Source organism: Peromyscus californicus, unplaced genomic scaffold, assembly GCF_007827085.1.
Source record: "Peromyscus californicus insignis strain IS unplaced genomic scaffold, ASM782708v3 Scaffold_7__1_contigs__length_154581171, whole genome shotgun sequence".
NCBI classification, from domain to species: domain Eukaryota; kingdom Metazoa; phylum Chordata; class Mammalia; order Rodentia; family Cricetidae; genus Peromyscus; species Peromyscus californicus.
Window position 1 is genome coordinate 1081201 of NW_026294595.1, and position 6569 is coordinate 1087769.

At 51.4% G+C, this 6569-nt stretch overlaps 1 protein-coding gene across 1 annotated transcript in view; it reads right to left on the reverse strand.

Moving 5' to 3' along the window:
- Window positions 1-3107, reverse strand: part of Lhx2 (LIM homeobox 2) — a 28602-nt gene extending 25495 nt beyond the window's left edge. Inside the window, exon 1 of the mRNA XM_052724499.1 lies at window positions 2999-3107. The gene's annotated coding sequence lies outside the window, so the exon portion shown is untranslated. The remainder of the gene's footprint in view (window positions 1-2998) is intronic.
- Between the last annotated feature and the right edge of the window lie 3462 nt (window positions 3108-6569).

Consider the following 6569-nt stretch of genomic DNA (forward strand, 5'->3'; position numbering starts at 1 on the left):
TTTTCCAAACCAATTAGAGATTATCTTTAAATCTCCATCCTCCAGCCCTCCACACCTTTTAAAATAAATCTTTAGATTAATGAGAAATTAGTTAATTGGGGAAATCTATGTGGCCAGTTAGTGTGGTTCCTAAGCAGAAGGGGTGGGGGACTTTAGATCCTACCCCAGAAATGGTCCCTCCCCATTTCTTCGTTGGTGCATCAATGTGGGTCAAAACTGGTCACAAAATTGTGTGTGTGTGTGTGTGTGTGTGTGTGTGTGTGTGTGTGTGTGTGTGTAACAGACAGATGGACGGACAGACAGACAGATGTAAATTCTGAGCCTGTGAACAAGGCTGGGTCAGGTTAAAGTGATTTCTCTGGGCAGACTCCAAGTAAGATATTTGGAATATTTTTATTTCATTCTTGAGCATGTCTGCTAATGTGATTTCCATTTTCTAAGGTTTTTTTTTTTCCTTTTCTTTTCTTTTTTCAGATGGGCGTTAAGCAATGGTAGGGATGTTATTCAATTGACTAGCCATTTCCCTTTGCCCGAGAAACCAAATGCTAGTTTCTTAGTTATCCAATTCTTTAAATCATCTGGGATCTATCTATATTTCTAAAACTGAGCAGAAATACTTAACAGCCTGATCAATATCCATTGACCATCAGCACACCTCACACCCTAACATGCACAGCTTGATCATGTATATTTGATCATTGAAAAATTCAGAGCATCTTTGACAGTATATCAAGCTTCCCATAAATAGTCTGTCTCTTTCTGTGGTCTTAAAAAAGAGCGTGAGTTGTTCTCTCTCCTGCATTCATCTATCCATCCATTTACACACACACACACACACACACACACACACACACACACACACACACACACAGAGAGAGAGAGAGAGAGAGAGAGAGAGAGAGAGACAGAGACAGAGAGACAGAGAGACAGAGAGACAGAGAGACAGAAAAAGACCTCCTTCCTGGAGAATTTATTGCTCATATATTTGATGAAGAACAAGGTAATTAACTGCAAGGCTGTACATCTGGGCAGCACTTCATATCCATTGCAATAATAAAACACTTTTTTCACATTTTAGCTGAAGAAAGGCTTAGTCCTGCCCACAGATTCAGAGGACCCCAGAGTCTCTGTGTGCAAAGCCTCCTTGTTATAAATCTTGCCTTCCTCTTAAGTGATGGCACACACAATTGCACCAAGGGACACTAAGTTTACTGTGCAAAAGCACTGCACGAAAAGCTGGTCCCTTCTCAAAGCTTTAGCATCAGCATGCGGTGATTTGAAATATATACAGCTGATTCTTGCACCCCCAATCTGCTAGGCAGCAAACTGGGGCAAGAGTCCAAGGACTTGTCCTGTAAAGGGCCACAGGATCCTAAGGGCTGATTTCCTGAGAATGTGCCACTATGATCTAGTTACCCCAAAAGGAACCATTTATGTCGAATTTTCTCATATTCAGGGCCCAGAAAACTGTTTCCAAGTTTCTCCATAAGGGAATCCACAGATACATTCAAATCACTCTAGGGATATGACCCAAAGAATACATCTGGCAGACCTGCCCCAAGTTCCCAGCTCAAATCCTTAGAACCTCAACCCCAGAGACCACCCCTATCCCCAGTCTGGAAAAAGAAATTACCTGCAGAACCTCCCATCTCCGGAGTCCCCTGCTCTGTATTGCAAACTGTGCCCAGCACAAATTATTGGGGGGGGGGGGCGGCTTCCTTCTAAAAGCAGCAGCATCTGGGCCGAGGCTCCCTTCTTTAAAGGAGGGAGGACTTCATATGATAATACGTGTAATATGATATGGAATGACAGAATGCATGACAGTTGCCCATAATACAGAGAAGTCAGTCAAAGGACAGAGGGGACATTTGGATAATTACCATCCATTGGCTAGTCAATCACTCGAACAGAGAGAAACTGCACAAAACCCACAATGGAGTTGGGAAACAAAAGAGACCCGAGCCAGACTCAGGATTAACCGGTCTAAAGCGATCTAAATGCTTTTGTGTCTGAAGAACTGAGGCTCCCGGATTGCCCCCCCCCCCCTCGTCCCAGGGAACTAATTGCGGGGATCAGAGATAAGGCTCTCTCCTTCCTTTCCTATTTCTTTGTAGACTGCTCACCACACAGTGAAAAACAAATGATTTCTCTCTGTGTGTCCATGAAACTACTTTAAAGTTAAGGGTGCAGGAGGGAAGCTAGGTGTAGCCCCCTGTCCAGAGGTTGAGAGGATCCCCCTTGGAAGGTGCTAGAACAGGCTCCCTTGGCCTTAATTCTTTGTTTGAGGGTGAAGTCTTTCCCTCTTGGCCCCTGGATGCAAATGCTCGCGCACCTGACTGAGGCTGGGCAGCTGCCTCTGTTCTGGCAGAGATGGACGACTGGTACCCGGCTTTGAGTGAAAAGTCTCTCTGCATTGCCCCCACAATAGAAAAACACCAGGCCCCTGCCCCGAGTTAAATACTCCAACTGCACATCTAATTAAGTGGGGTAAAGGGGTAACAGAGAAGAGCGCCTAGCCTTCAGCATGGGAGGGTGCCGCCAACAGAGACGGTTGTAAATAGTGGGCAGAGAGAAATTCTTTCTAAACTGAAGAGTGAGAAAAAGGGAACAAACCTTCTAAACTGGGAGGGAGAGAAAATATGCTTGTTGGGAAAAGGAATAGAGAGACCCACTTCTTGCTTAGGGGAAGGAGAAGAAACATGTCTCCAAAGAGACTTCAGAAATGGTGACTTCAGAAATCGAGAGATGATGGTGAGAGAGGAAGAGAATTCCTTAAAAGAGGTGGACGCTAGAGCTCCATACCCGAAAGCCAGACCCTCCGCTCCCAGGACTGGAAGACTGCTAACTATCACCCAGTTCTTTCCAGGGTCTCAATCCACAATTCATCTGGTGTCCCTGGCGGTCCCTCGCAGGTTCCAGGCTGGGTGGCAGCCGAAGCTCCTATGCCGACCCACGGGTGCCCGCGGTGGCTCAGCCCTCCCGGCCCGGCTCCTCTTACCTTGGCGAGCACTCGGCAGCGGGTGTGGCCGGCTCTGCGGGCAGCCCCGGGCCAGGGCCGGGGCGCGGGGGGCGGCGGTGCAGGACTGGGGGGCAGCAGCAGGGTGAGCACTGGAAGGGCTGGCACGGTGCCCAGAGGGGGGGACCGGGCGGAGGGCAGCCCCGGGGCCTGGTGATGCCCGCAGGGGGCCGGGGAGGGGGGTCGGGGAGCGGGCCGAGGGACCAGGGGCTCCCTCCTGGGGCCGGCGGGGCGCTCCAGCCTGAGGGGCCGGCCGGGGAGCCCGGGCGGCGCAGCGGTCGGAGTGGCGGCTGGCTCGCCTGGGCTGACAAATCAATCAGGGCCCGCAGAGCCCCGGGAGCTGCCACCTTGGCTGCGGCGCGCGATCCCCGCGAGCCCCGCGCTGCCAGCTGACGGCTGCCTCGAGTGTGCTCGGACTGGCCGCGGTCATTAGGCTGCGGGTGCGGGCGGGGGCGGCCGGGCCGGCGGGAGCGCTGGGAGGAGGCGACCGCGCCGCAGCGTCCTGGCCTGGGCGCCCCGCCCGCTGCCGTCCCGCGCCCGCTGGGCTCCTCGCCCCCACCCCACCCCCCCGCCCCGTCACCGGCTTCGCTGTCCCCGCTTCCCGTTTGGCTCGGCCCACCTCCCTCTGTCTCCATCCATCCCCGGTGTCTGTCGATTTCTTCGTCTCCTGTCCTCCCTGGAACCCTCCCTGTGTCCCCAGATCTTTCTCACTGCGCCTCTCTTTCCCAAGGTGGGGCTGCCTCTCTTACCCCTCGCTCCTCGCTCATTCTCACCGTTTTCTCCCTCCCTCTCATTTCTACGCCCCCCTTCCCCGTTACCCCTTTCTCCCTCAGCTCGGAAAGATTGGCTGTTCTTTCCTGTCCCTGTTTGGAACAGAGGTCCCCCAAATCCAACTCAAGTCATTTCCCTGCCCTGGGACCTCAAACAAGTCACCCGACCCCTCAGTTGCAGTTTCATTTATCTTTAACACAAGCTAATAAACAAGGAGGGAGACTTGTGAAGCAGGGTATGGAAGCAGGATGTGCCAGTGGCTCTGGATCCCCTCCTGAATCTCACATATTAGTAAACGCAGCAGCCACCGTGGCAGCCGCTTGGCGACCAGGGCACCCTGAGACCAATTTAGCAGGGAGCATCAAGGGTTTCTTCTGGGCTCTCCAAAGCCCCTCCTGAATCCTAACTGTGGTTTCTTAATCCCTGCTCCAGATTTTGGTCGGCACGCCCCAGAGCTGGGTCTGATATCCTAGGCTGTGTCATCTGCTGGTTCCTTCTTACCAGGCCCTCTGATTGACCTTTAGGCACCAAGAGGTACTTCCTAGATGGAGTGCGTCTTCAGAGTCAAACGGATGTGAGTTCGAGCAAGTCACACCATCTCAAGCTTGTTTCCTCATTAGGAAACAGAAACAGTTGCCACTTTTCTTTTTGGTGTTAGGAGTTAGATTATTAGTAATTTGTCTAATGTGCCAGTTTATGGAAGGTTTCCGGTCTGTCCTAGCTTTTATTCAGGTTCTGTGGAAGGGATGGCGACTCACAAGGCAGGTGTGGTTTCCACCTATCTACACTGGCTCCTCGCTGCGGAGGCAGACTAGAGTGCAGGGATACATATGGCAACAGCAGAGTGAGTGTGATGGAAACAAGTACCCTGGGGAACTGATCTGGAAGGAGGTGTGGTCATCAAAGCTGAGATCTGAGGGAGAGAACAGGGGTGCTAAAGGAATGGGTGAAAGCTGTGTTCTAGGCAGAGGCAGAAATGCCGTGGCCAGAAACCCACGTGTGGGAGGAGAGTGAGGCTGGAGAAGTGGTCCAGGCTGAGGGAGCGGTCCTATGGATCTTATGTAGGAATCTGAACCTCAGTGATGGGAACTGGCTATGTTAATATTAATATTAATCTCCAACTACTTCAGTCCTAGTTTCCTGTTTCTGAACTGGAAGAAGCCAGGTCCAGCAAGACATGCCATTTGCTTTTCATCTTTCTTGAAGGTTACCATCTCTTGTCTTCCACCACCCTATCTCAAGCACTGTCCACCTTAAAGTGTCATCTCTTTCTTTACCTAAGTGATCCTCCCAAGAGCACATAGCCAGGGTTAGTTCCCTTTGTCATCCAATCAGGTACACAGGAGCTGTCCTCAAAAGCTCTGTTGAACAACGAGTGGCCGAGAATCATCTGCTGTGTGACAGGCTATTTGTTGGGCATTGTTCCTGTCCTCACAAAACAATCATAGACACTTTGGAATACAGGACATCGATGACCAGTATGAGGAAGTCTCACGGAATGCTTGAGACTGGAAGTTCTCTGAGGGTAGGCCTGCCTTGAATTGATTTACATACTAGACCCCCAGGGTGTGGTACAATGCCTGGTACAAGGCAAACACTCAGTAACACATACTAAGAGGGTGGGAACAAAATAAAGCTTCCGTGCAGAGCGTTGAGAAGGAAGCAGGACTCAAATGAGCTACAGGAGGAGACTTGCCTATGAAGAGGTAGCCAGCAGCAGGCAGAAAGGTCTTTAGAGAGCATGGGAGCTCTTCCTCAAGTGCCAGGTAAGTAGGTGTCAGGCACTTCGCGCAGTAACCTCTGCCAGCCTTCAGGGCACCCCTGCCTTTTGGGCACAGTTATCTTCCCTTTTCTGATAAACTGCTAGGGTCCAGAAAGGCGAGCTTCCCTGACCCCGAGTCCCGCATGGTCTGTATTAGGGTTTGAACCCAGACCTGCTGGTTCCTTTTCGCTAAAAGGAAGAAGCAAAAGAAAAAGAAGGCAGAGTGAAGAAGGAGACAGCTGAGAACAAAAGAAAGGCGGTGGTAAAGGAGTTAGCTCCGCGAGTAATTTTTCAACTTAAAAACAATTCCCATTTCCCAGCCCTGCGGAGGCAGGCACGGCGGATCTGAGGCGAGGCCGGCCCTCTGACTCGCAGGAGCCTGCCGAGGGGCCCGTGAGCTGCTTCAAAGCCGGCCTCTTCGGCACAAGCGCTTTTAAACTTCACACGGGGAAACTTTCCAGCGCTGACTTTCTGCACTTTGTTTCCAAATCAAGAGATGGGGAAGTCCCTCTCAGCCCAGCGGGGAGGAGAGCTAACTTGCCCTGGGGTCTGGGCTAGGCCAGGGACTCCCCAGGCTGGGCGACCTGGCCCTCCCCATACTCATAGATGGGGGGCGGGGATCTGTCCCCTGCTTGTAGTAGTCTCCGGAAGAGAATCAGGATGTGGGCTACCCCGGGTCTCTTAGGGGGTGATGAGGCCTCTCGTCCACAGCCCACACCTGCTTTTCCCCAGGTTCCCCTGGTGACAAAGTGGGACCTTCTCAGGAGGACCGTCATATTCTGCCTGCTTTACACTCAGCAGCAGCTTCAAAACCGGATCAGCCCGTCTGTCATCCTCTAATCGCCATATCCAGAGGCAGCAAGGGTCTTTCTAACCCTTGGCTCCTTCTGATTTTTGGAATCCAGATTTGGTTTTTGGATGTACATCAAGAGGCTGGCTCCGTGCATTTTAATTAAGCTGTCTTTTTTTCATTTATTACTAATACACTCCTCTTAACTATGATTTATTTGTTAAACAAAG